The sequence below is a fragment of the Drosophila hydei genome, unplaced genomic scaffold, assembly GCF_003285905.1.
Source record: "Drosophila hydei strain 15085-1641.00,03,60 unplaced genomic scaffold, DhydRS2 tig00000060-arrow-pilon, whole genome shotgun sequence".
Lineage (NCBI taxonomy): Eukaryota > Metazoa > Arthropoda > Insecta > Diptera > Drosophilidae > Drosophila > Drosophila hydei.
This window is the reverse complement of record NW_022045656.1, coordinates 7,042,258-7,054,987: the sequence shown is the minus strand read 5'-3', so window position 1 is coordinate 7,054,987 and position 12,730 is coordinate 7,042,258. Positions and strand designations below refer to the sequence as shown.

Sequence of the window (12,730 nt, the reverse complement as noted above, 5' to 3'; positions counted from 1 at the left end):
TATACAATTTTTCGATTTTGGGTGGTAATAGGGGGTTATATATTGTATTTAGACTCGTTGACGAAGTGCAAGCAGACAGAGTAAATTGAACAATTTTTAAGCTGACCAAATAAATGAATGTTGCATAGCAACAATTCCATATTTCATTTGAATTTGTATGGAGGTCCATAGCATTAACATTTGAGTCTGTTCCTTTTTAAAGCATTAATAAGTGTGAAAATTGTTGAAAAGGTCAACAATTTGATATGGGCTTAAAATTAATGCAATCTTAGACAGATGTTGCATATTTTTTTCAATGTAATCAAATTTGCATACATAATTCTTTCATTTGGATACAGTTATGGATATAATTATAAATATTACCTTGAATACTTAACGTTTTAAGCCTTGAAACGTTTTAACCTTGAAATATGTCTATGGCTTTTTTCACACATATTTAAATGAGTTCGCAAAGAAAACTGCAAAAAAATATTAATTTATATAACATGCTTACTCTATAATATTTTATATTTATATAATGCATTTCAACTTAAACAAAATTATATTTATATCGTTTTTGTATGCCTTAAGCCTTGAAATTGTGTTCATTCAAAATTTGTATAAATGTATATATGCATGTGTTTTGTATATTTCATTTCTTATTGATATATGTCTGTCTCTCTTTTACTTGAATGAATATGTTGGGCTTCATGTGAAGCATAATTCTCCCTTCTGCAACTGCTCTCTTCTTATTTATATAATTATTATAGGTCAGCTTTGTAGTGTTCCTAGTCGTTGTAATGGCGCCACTCTTTCGTTTGGTACAGTTATCTTTCATGAAATGAACAGACTATAGCAACGAAACTAATTTGTTTGCATATATCTGTCTCTTTCCCTCTCTCACTGGTGTCGCTGCTCTCTTCCCACTTATTTGTTATATATGCTATAACCAGCTGATGTACAGTTATTTCTGATGAAAATAAAAAGCAATATCTTGCTCTGCTAACTGTTGTTTTTGTTGCTTATTCCAAGATATAGCAATGGCGGCTGTTCTTTTGTTCTTTGTGCAATTTTCAGCTTTTTTTTGCAGTTAGAGAAATGATATCCATAGCAAATAAGAACTTAATCTCTTGCGCCTTGAAATTCACTCGATGCGCTATTATAATCAGGTACTGTAGCTGAGTTTTCAGCTAGACCAAAGCCTATACTGAAAATATTGTAACTGTTTGGACATTTGGCTCTTACAGCAGCCAACACAGGCAAGTGTGAGTGTGTGCACATAACCTGGCTCGATACTCGAGTGGCGCGTGTTGAACGTCGGTTATCATATCTGGTGTAGTACATGCCCAAATCCAGGTCCAGCAGCCAAACCCAACCAAACGCTTTTGCATTCATAAATAAGACATTCAACGAGGCAACATCAGCGCAGTCGACAGCAGCAGCATCAACATGGTACAAGCTGTACAAATCCCGACTTGACCAGCTGCCCGTCAAGCACACACATACACACACACACACACACTCGATCATTCACTCACGTACAAGCACAAAGCTTCCCCATGGGGAATTGCCAGAGGCTGGGCTCAGGCTGGTCTGCAGTAACGGGCGAGGGAGCAGTTTGGGCTGCACGTAACTCGTCAATGTCCTTATCGTGCCAGTGCTGCTGACAGCGCCTGCTGTCATTCATTCATTAATGCATTTTCCTGATTTTCACTCATTTAACTTCATAGATTGCCCCAGCAAACGCTGTCCTGCCCAGCACTCTGTGTGTCGTCAGTGGAGCTTTTCATCCTGTTTGCTGCACTTTGACTGCCAGCCCATCCTATGCCCCCCGCTGTGAGGCCCCTTCGCCTGCAGCCATGCTTCATTTACTTTGTTGTCAGTGGCCATTAGTTTTGACGCACTTTGGGCTGGACGAGCTATCTGGCAGCAGTTAGCAGGTAGCAAGCAGCAGCTACCTGGCTGCTACCTGGTCCCAGTTGTTACCCTTGATGAGCATGCCCCATTGCCGTTGGGGCTTTGGTCTGCCAATGCGTATACGCAAAAGTGATCTATGTGTGTGTGTGTGTGTGTGGTAAATGTAATGGAGTTGTATGTACCGGGTATAGCTGTGCAGTGGGAGACTAGAGCTGGGTAAACTAAAAACAGGCAATTGAAGTTGCTCCCATCTACATCTAGATGCCATTTGTTTTAAGTGTTTGCAGTTTGAGCAACAAATTAACATTCCAAAAATAGAAATTCAAACTTAATCAACAGAAACTTATACAGATATAGATATAGATATAAATATAGATATAGATATAGATATAGATATAGATATAGATATATTTATAGATATATAAATAGATAAACAAAGTAAAGGCAAAAGCATGCCACACAGCTGTGGCATGCAGCTAAATTAATTACAATTAAGCGAGCAATAAGAAACAAGCTAAAAGAATCGAGAAAAACAGCTAAAAGCAGCTGCCAAAATGGCGACAAAAATTGCAATGGGCGAAAATAAATTTGGTGCTGTGCGACCAAAACGCCTTGAAGTATGCAACGAATTTTTGCTATTAACTGTAGTGGGCGAGTGGGTGATGAGGTTGATGAGGATGCTGGGGGTTTAGTTGGATGGGCAGACAATTTGAGGCAATCATGCACTCGTTAATCTTGCTCAGGGGCCAGAATTAATAGTTAACCTGGCCAGCAGAACGAAGGCGGCCGGCAGAGAGAGAGAGAGCCTTTGGGGCAGTTTGGTCAGGTCGCAAGAAAAATGTGTTGCCGAGCAAATTAAACTCGTTCTAAATACATTAGATAGCGTCCTACGCTTTTCAAGGAGCAGCCGAAAAGACAAACAAACAGAAGCATCGGGTGACAGACAACAACAACAACAGCAGCAGCGGCGAGGACTAAACAAGATTAATTATACCTGAAAGCCAAAGTCAGTTAGTTGCTGCCAGGCGTAGCCTTTTGACTTTTGAGCATCGGCAACAATTCCTAGTCGTTGCCCTCGAGCATCATTTAGTAGGGACTGGACTGCATAGCAAGGACGCAGCCCTAAACACTTCTCAACGCCAACTCCAACTCTGTCTCTGACTTTTGTTTACTTGCCGTCTCTCAGTTGTTGTTGTTGTTGTTGTCGTTGCTGTTGCTGGTGTTTAAACGCTCGGAAAATCGAGTCGTAGATAAAGCGCAGCTGAACCTGAAGCTAAGGAAGTGTCCTCTGTGTTTGTGCAAAAGGTCTCTTCAGGTACTTGAGATAGCAAAATATATAAAAAGTACAGCAACAACAGCAATAGATACCTGAGTGCAAATCGCAATGATTTCAGCCAAATTCAATTTACACAAACAAAAATATTTGATTTGATATTTGCCGAAAATTTGTCAAAGATAAAAACAGATTTAAAATTGAGCTGATTTAACGATGATTCTTAAAGCGATTATTAAGTCCTCAGAAAGCAGGACAAAGGAGAGAAAGAGAGAAGGATAGAGCGACAGAGAGAAATTGAGAGAGGAAGTAAAATACAGACAAAGTAGGAAACGTTTGGCCAATAGAGGGACGCGTAGACAGCGAAAATAATAGAAGAATAGAGTTAGAGCGAGAGAGAGAGTGAGAGAAATATATAGAGTAATGGGTCAGTGAGAGAGAGAGAGGGAGACAGGCATAGAGATAACGAGCAAATGAAAAAGAGTGACAGAGAGAGGGAGAGTGACAGGGAAAAATAGAAAGAAGAAAGCAGACAGCGAGAAAGCTGGAAAGAGAGCTTAATTTAATTATGCAAATGAATAATACTAATAATAATACAACATAATAATAATACAACATTTAATCAACATCCAAATTAATATTATGATAAATTTAACACCGAATTCTTTGGTGTTTCTCTTTTAAAGTATTTCCTATAAACTGTTCATCTTGTTTGCTGCTGAAACAAGTTTTCTACGTTTTCGCACATTGATTTCTTCAGCATCAGCTTTCAGCTCACATCTAGCATGTTGCCCCTAACCTGCCGCCTCCCTACTTAGCTCTCCTCTCGCCCATCGAGCTCAGCTGGTTTGGCTGCCATTTTGTTTTGTGTCCAAAAATTCTCGAGCTGGACGAATTCGTTTGGCTGCTGCTGCAAAGTAAAATGTTTTCATTGTATTGAAAATGCTGGCAGAGGATTTTGCTTCTTTGTTTTGTTGTTGTTGTTGTTGTTATTGTTGTTTGTGTTGCTGTGTTATTGTTATTGTTATTGCAACAAAGCTGAATGTGTTTTTGCTGTTGACACCTGAAATGCAAACACATTTGCCACAGCCGCCGCACAGCAAACGGGATTCAGTTTCTGATTCAGTTTTCTAGTTGCAGCAGCTGCTCATGTGTTATTCGAGTGTCTCTTTGTGTGCGTGCGTGTGCTTTGGCCATGTGCATGCAGTAGACAGCCTGCAGTTTTTGCATGTTTGAAGTTAAAGAGGGTTCAAAGTCTTGTTTTCATTTGCCAGCTACATGCGAAAGTTGTATCGGTTGACTTGCTCGACTGCAGGTCATCGAGCTGACCCAGTCGCCGCTACGTCGCAGCGCATGCATTTCTGCAATACACTGCGATAAATCCCATTCTATTCCTATTTGATATTCAAGACAATCCAAGTTTGATTTGGTTGACTGTCTAGCCATGCCCACACTCTTGCACTCTGCGTTCACATTAGTGTTCAATGGAAATTTCGAAAAACAAAAAGGGGAAATCTCGCTCTAAGCTCATCTTAACTTGGCTGTGGCTAACCTGTCGAGGCAACCCCTGCGGCGACCTTTGATCGTATTTGCATTAAGTACCACTTAACATGGAATCTCAATATTTTATGCAAAAGCAGCAAAGTTGCAACTTCATTGTAGTTGCTGTTGTTGCCTTGGGTCTCTGTGACGGGAAGGTTTCAATAAATGCGCCGTCTGTGCAAAGGCCGTGAATCAAAATCTGTGATGACGTCTCTCACTGTTGGCTGACGTCTGCTTGGGTTGGCTGTCAACTAGACTTTCGTATCGGCGCCATCTTCTATCGCTCTCTCGCTCACTCCTTCTACAACTTTGCACATATCAGTTACAAACCTTTCGCTATTGCTGTTGTTGCGAGGCTTAGCTTCACTGCTGGCGTATGCTTCACGCACAATTTGAATTGAAAATTCAAGTGTTTTTGTTTTTGTCTCGGTAAGAGCTTTGCAATGCATCAAATTGGCAGCAGCTGACATTGCAGCAGGGTAAAAGTGACAGCTAGCCAAAGTTGTCAATCACAATCCAATTAAAGTAGCAGATGTCGTGTAATCAAATTGGAAAATTAAGTGAATTGGGTGGCAATTTACTTAAATTTTAAAGGCAACTTAATTCGAAAATAGCGGTACAAAACATAACAGTAACAGCGTGTAGACAAATCGGCTGATCTTGACCTGTTAGAGCGAGACAACTGTTTGTATTTACTTAAGTTGAAAAAGCAGCGATCAGAAAAGTACTGTTAGACAAGGAAAAGCATGCTACAGAGCGGTATAACAGATTCCGGGAGAATGAATGACAAGCAAATGGGTAAGAGTATAGCAGAAGACAGCAAGACATACGCATTAAAGTGAGATAGCTGTAGTCACTATTTATAACTTTATGTGTAGTATGCATGGCGCAATGCTATAATGTAAATACAAATCATATAAGAAGCGAACAAGTAGTGCCTTTTGCCAAAGAGAGATAGCTGCCTTTGCTTATATTGTAAAGCCGATTAGTATTAATGTATGTATGTCAGAACAGAGTGCAGCCATGGCAGAACGCTGATTGGCACAGAGCGAGGCAACTTCTCTATGCTAATATCATTCTATGTTATAAAACTGATGATCAGTGTTTAAGTTTCTGTGCGTGCGTAAGAGAAATAATAATTTCAACTTGGTTACCAATCGCATGAGCTTAACCGTAACCCACCTGAGACCTGGCTTTGCATTTGCCCAGTTGCAATTGGTGAAATTTGCTGTTGCAGCTACTCATTGGAAAGCAAACTTTTGCCGCGTTTATCCTCACTCTGTGACCTCTGGCTGTGCAATCGCAAAGTCAGAACTAAAACGGTTTTGTGCATTTCGACGATTACCCAACGCAGCGTTGCATAATTTCAGCATCAAATATTTAACGTAAATCTTTTGTGCGCAATCAAACAGTTTTAGCAGCTTGCCGAGTCTGGTGCGCTCCACCACTCCCATTTGCCAAGTTTTTAGTTTCACTAGCTTTATTTTATTTCATTTCTCATTTTACATTTTATTTCATTTTTTTTTACTTTTTTGCTCAGTCAAGCAAACGTCTAAAGGCAAACAAAGTTTTTCGCCAGCATCAGTTAATTTAGTCAATTCAGCTCTCACTGTATTCCCTCTTTCAGCTTACCTGAGCTTCCTAAAAATAAAAGTAGGGGTTGTGGAATGGAAAAACGGAAAATTCTATGCCGCAGTGCATTCCGGGAACATTACGTTTCATTTCATTGCGCGGCGCTAACACCGCAAAGTATGCAACGAAAAAGCAGCGCTGCAATTTTTATGAGATTTTCGCTTCGCGTTTGGCGTGCCAAAAACTCAACAAAATCAACAGAGAATTCACTTAACTTTCAACTATGCCAAGCTCTGATTAAAATATCATAAGCCTTCTGGAAATTTGGACAAGTTGGCAGCCTCCACATCCACTTGCAATTATTACATTATGCTGAATGCGTTATGTCAAAATGCCTCCTAGATAAATTAAGCGAGAATTTGTTATGCTGACTCCTAAAAGCTTTCTCAAAAGACTCTTATTTACATATGAGCCAAAATCGCAGCCTTCTTAAGTAATATAAGCTGATTTTCATCTAAAAAGAAACCAAAATGGCAGCAACTCAATGGTATATAAAATATAAGAGAAACTAAATATAAGACTAAATGGCATGAACTGATGCATATATATTTATCTCTTTCACACGCACGCTTAGACTTTGAACATTTTGATAATCTTAAAGACTCAAAAGAGCTGCATTTAAAAATAAACCAAAATGGCAGCATAGTTTATGTTACATAAACTGGTGCGTAAATGTTTATCTCTTTCACTCGTATGCCTGTGTAACTTTACAGCTTTTGCTTATCTTAAAGACTCAAAGCTGTTTCATCTCCAAAAAATAAAAACAAAATGGCAGCTATGGTATTTAAAATAACATTAGCTTATATATTTGCCTCAAATGACTATAAGACCTGGAAAAATACTTACATTAATCAACAATCAGTTGAATTAATCACTTTATTTCTAGTAGTTCTTGTGTATGCACTTAAATATTCTCAAAATATCCATAGTATCAATTACTTATTCTTCAAATAAATATTAAAAGTTGACCAATCAAATAATTTAGCAACCTTGAATTGTTGTTCTCCCCTTGTTCGTTGTTTATTTATCGTAATTTATGTGTCGGCACAAAGGCTAAGTTGCAAAACGAAGAACAAAATGTTGCCTGATTTTGTGCAATTTCCCAACTGTGTTTGGCCACCCTCTCGTTGGGTTAGGTGGCAACGCACAAAATAAATGGCACAGCGAATTTAAGCCACTAAATCAGTGCAATTTTCATATCGCAAAACATTATTCACAGATTTCCCGTTTTGTTTATATGCAATCCATTTTATTGGGGCACGGCTACCTACTGAACAAACTTTATGTACCCCAAAAACTGCACCGACTACCCATATTTTAAGTTCTTTCGAGCTGTGCACGAACAAAATATGCAAATTTATTGCTGCACAAAGTTTCGTAGACATTGGAGCGACAAATGTGACAGCAATTATATGGGGAGCGGAGGCCAGCTGCCTGCTACCTGAACAAAGTGTGAAACGATACGAAACATTCCCATGAGCCACCCAAACAAGAGACAGCAATTCCAGACGTTATTTCAGGTATCAAATTTAATTAGTTTTCGGCAATCTAATAAAATACATCGAATAGGTAATCATATACCCATGTATATCTGCCATGATATAGTCAACAACACAGGAACAGGTCTTTCATTCAGAATTAATATAGTAAGTTAATATAACAACAAATTTCAACAATATTTCGGCCAAGTTCAAACTGCGTTTAATCTCAGCCGAGATTCAATAAATGCCTTCTGCAATATTAACTTAATCCCTGAATCGTGTTTCTATTTATAGTTGCACTTCATTTTATTTATTGTTGTATTTTTTCGGACTAACTCTTTTCAAGTTATTAGTTTAAGTGGTCTTTCGTTGAGTTTCATTTCCAGCTGCTTGCCCAATCAAAAAGTTGTAAAGCCGCTTTGTGCGCAAGTTGATGCTTTGTATGGCCTACCTGGAGGCGCATTTACTTTGGCCTAACCTTTCAATTAGGTGGGCGCCACAATTTGCCCAGCTTTACTTTTTTCTACTTGTGCTGATCAATTGGAAAAAAGTTTTTGGGAAAACAATGAGACGTAAAGAAGGGAAGGGGGAACACGGCAGAGACAGAGAGAGAGGGAGGCGTTGGGTAAACCGAACTTCAATTTATGCCTCACCAAGTTGAGTTTATCTTGCCTAACCGAAAGCCTCAGACTCGGTGCCTAACCTCAAGCTCAGGCAAACCTCAGACTCAAACCCGAGCTATTGCACTAATTTGTCGTCGTTATGCAAGGTAAGCCATTCACCATTTCACCTCTTGGCATGGCGTGCAGGAGTGCTCGTCTGGATTTGTTGCTCTCGGACTCCTTCGAGCTGCTCTGCTTAAGTTTCCCATAATTTACGCACGCACATTTGTCGCCAGCTATCTCGCTCGCTCACACACCTTAACTGCTGCTACTTCCGCTAAAGACAATCGTGGGCGCTGAGGTAAGCTAAAGGGAAGGATTGGGTTTGGGGTTGGGGTTGGCTGTTTGCTTGCGTAACTCCCTTGGCATAAGTTAATGCATCTTTATAGGCAATAAAATTTAAGTTTCTTGACTGCCTTTGCCGCTTGTTAAATTTTTCATGAGCAGCTACCCAATAAGTTTGCCCGCCCCGCTTGCTTGGCCCCTTTGGCAAAAAACTTTGGACAAAACTTAACAGAATTTAGTGGGCAACTGAACGGCGGCATTTTGTGAGCAGCTGTAGCATGGGGCCTGCACTTCGTTTACACGGCTAGCCAATGCCTCCTCCCGCCTTTCCGTTCAGCTCTCACAACCCGGCACCGAATTGTTGTTCTTGTTAATTCAAGCGTTTGGTTACTGCAAAATTAAGTTTGTGGTCTCTTCGTTCTTTTAACCTAACTTCTGAAACATAATTACCAGTTAATTTTTGTAAGCTAACGAAAAGCGATGGCTCCTCTTATTTCGTTTTAGTTGGCTGTTAATAAATATAGACGAGTGCAGCGCCGGAATACGTTGAATGAAGGTAAGTTTGCTTTTGTTTGTCGGTAGAGAGAAATGAACTTCGTTTGTGGTTTTGCATCTGAAAATGATCATCAGTTGATCAGCCATTTATTGAGCTGCCAAACGGTATATATCATAGTAATCTATCCAGCAACAGCTATGCAGATTGTCAACTCACTAGAGTCAATAAATAAAATTTATAGTGGGAGATACAACTTTCAGTAATCCAAAGCAAAGCGCTTGGCTTAACAGCTGCTTAAATGTAAAATGTGTTAAATATTTTTGTATTTGATAAACATACTCGCAGTATATATAAATGCCAATTTATTTCAACAATTTTGCATCTATAAACTTAAATTCCAGCAGTCAAATTATAACAACAAAGCAGTTTGTGCTGTTTTTATAATTCAAATTTGGTTCAACTTACTCAACAAAAGCCTCCATATGAAAGCTCTACAATTGTCACAATTTGTCATTTGTCACAATTAACCTTTCTTTAAGCAGAAATATCTTCTCTGTAGACTCTTCATTAATGTTTAAATTTATCTCAGTTATGCATCAAACAATTTTCCATTGATCTGACTCAAAGTCGTCTTCAACGAGTTTAGTTTTCCTATGTGATATTTGTACGCAACGTGAGGACTAATTGCACTTTAGCTGTGTTTGTATGATAAGACATGATTTTTAATTTTAGAAATTTTATATTTAGTCTTCCAAGCGATGAGTCGATTTGGCCAGAGCGCCACAGATCATCATTAAGAACTTCTCTCTCTCTCTCTCTCTCTGTGACAAACACTTGCATGAAAACAATATACCCTCAATTGGCCATTTTACATATGTAGAAAACAAGGCTAAGCCTTAAAATACCCCAAGGACAGTTATTGACACAGACCTAGCTAGAACAACTTCTTAACTGGACCGAGCCGAGGCAGGTGAGGCAACATTAATGAGAATGCCCGCAGGTGGTTATTGCGACGTGTTGTGTAAATATTTTGTTTGTCACTATTAAAATTGACTAAAAACAAATGGCTCTCAGTTGGAAGGTGTGTGCGGGTGTGTGTGTGTATGGGTGAGTGTGTGAGAGTATATGTGCATGTGTGTGATTGTGTGTGTGTGTGGCTACAGCAATTTTTAATTAACGTGATTAAATTAATTTAATGAGCTCGTCCTCTGTCTGCATTCAGCTCAATTGCAGTCGCTCAAATATACTCATACCCTGTAAAAGTACAGCAGAAGAGGTAGTTTGAAATATTAAAAAGACAGAAGAAAACTTATTTCAATATGTATATAATTTTAGCTGATTTATTTTGTCTATTGCTGAGTATAATTTGCGAATCAAATAAAAATAATATTTAAGGCTGAAGATGAATTCTGCTTTAGATCCTGCTAACTGCAGCAATTCTGAAAAAGGCTGCAGAGAGGCTGCACAATATATATAATAATCTATAACATTGCATTTACTGCAGGGTATCTGGTAGTCGCGCATGCTTGCTTGCAACGAGCGCAGTTTAAATTCACTTTAAGCGACAATTAAATTTTCATGCGTTTGTTGCAGCACGAGGACAACAGCGAGCAGGACAACAGCAGCAACAACAATGACGTAAACATAAACGCCACGTTACGTGTAATGTATAACGTAAAATGATTTTTACGACGCGCGGCGACCGCGCCACATGTCTGATCAACGTCAGGTCTGGATGCTGGACGAAGGGCTTGTCAGAGTCGAGCGGCATTATCATTAACAACATCATGTGAAAGTGGCACACCCCGCTCCCCCCTTCACACTACTTGCCCCACGTACATGGTAACGTACTTATATTGTCATGGGAGCTGTTCAAGAGTGCAGAGGGGTAGAGAGGAAAGAGCAGTTGAGCAAGAGCGCATGGGTGTGCGTGGGCGAGTGCGTGTGCGTGTGTGGATGCGTGTGTAAGGGCTAATAAACCAATTTCTGTGTTAATTTTTATGCTGTGACCATAACCTCACTTGTCTTAATTGATGTTGTCTATGTTTATAGTGCGGGCAATTAAATAAGCAACGTTCTGCATTTATAATAAGTCCAGGAAGAGTTAAAGCTAGATAATGTTTTAAGTGAGCTGCACTTCAGACGTATAAAGCCATTAGATAGCTTTAGTAACTTGTTAGCTGAGCAACAGCTCTCTGTGCTTAAAGTCTAGACTGACCTGTCTTGTATCTACCCATGACTTGAGTGTTTAGTTGATTAAATAAATTAAAGTCAATGGGATTTCCTTAATTATTATATTATATTATCATAAAAATAAAATTAAAAATATTTCTTATGCTGAGAGAGTGGAACTTCAATCTCTCACTGATCATTCATTATCTTATCTACGCAGCTAACTTCGAGCTCCTTGGAATATGCTCACCTGGGCATTAGTCTTAAAGCCGTAATTTACACACATTAATTACGGTTCGGAGTTGGACGTGGCCAACCCGGGGTATAATATTTTGTGCACCATGCAACTAATTGCAACTGTTGCCAGCTTGGCGCCATATCGCAGCGACAATGACAGCGCTGCCATTGCCATTGTCAACGGCAGGACGAGGGGCGACTGCAACTTTCTGGCTGCCAGCGCTGCCGCGTTAGCCCCTGGGATGGTTGCTGTCGCTTTTGCAACGCGTTGGTGTGTGAAATAGACAACTTGCATTCCAGCGCGTGTGTCGCTGTGTGTGTGTGTGTGAAGCTGTTCACCTTCAACTTCTTTAAAAGCAAGGAAAAAACGGCAGCTAAAAAAAGAAAGGAGAAACTGCAGGCAGTCGGCGAATTTCCTTTTTCGCTAGCACATTTTTCACTGCCATGTGCCAGCCTGATGTCGTTTTTTAATACTTTTTTTCTACATTTCTTTTCCAACACTGGCACCTGGGGAATTTACGTGTGCATGCGTGCGCTTAGCATACCCTAAAAACTTTGCAACCTCTGTAGCCAACGCTTTGCGGCTGGTCCCGCCCCTTCTCAGCCCCTTAGCTTCGGTTTTTTGTTGCTTTCCTTTATTGCGGTTAAGCAAAAATAATCTTTTTCACGCTACAACTGGAAGGTAGTGAAGTGATGCTATATACGTAAATTCTCTAGAGGCATTTGCGCTCTTTTATTTTCATTTCAAAAATTTTATTTATGGTGTAAATTAGCTTTTTTATCTTTGTTTGATTTGACTTTAATTTTATGGCATTTCTATAATACATTTAAAGCAAGTATTTAAATTTTATAATCAAGCTCCCTCTCTATCTCTCTTACTATCTTTGTATATATTGCTCTCAAGTACGCTAATATAGTTCTCAACAACAGGGGTTGATTGGCACTTTGCACAGTTAGCGCTTTTGTCGGTGCTGAATCAACAAGCAGAGTGGCGCAGTGGAAGCGTGCTGGGCCCATAACCCAGAGGTCCGAGGATCGAAACCTTGCTCTGCTA

The 12,730-nt window shown here is 39.6% G+C and overlaps 1 non-coding gene across 1 annotated transcript; it reads left to right on the top strand.

Annotated features, from left to right (window-relative positions):
* Positions 1 to 12,658: 12,658 nt before the first annotated feature.
* Positions 12,659 to 12,730, top strand: Trnam-cau. The gene has a single exon. It is a non-coding gene; the product is annotated as a tRNA-Met (tRNA).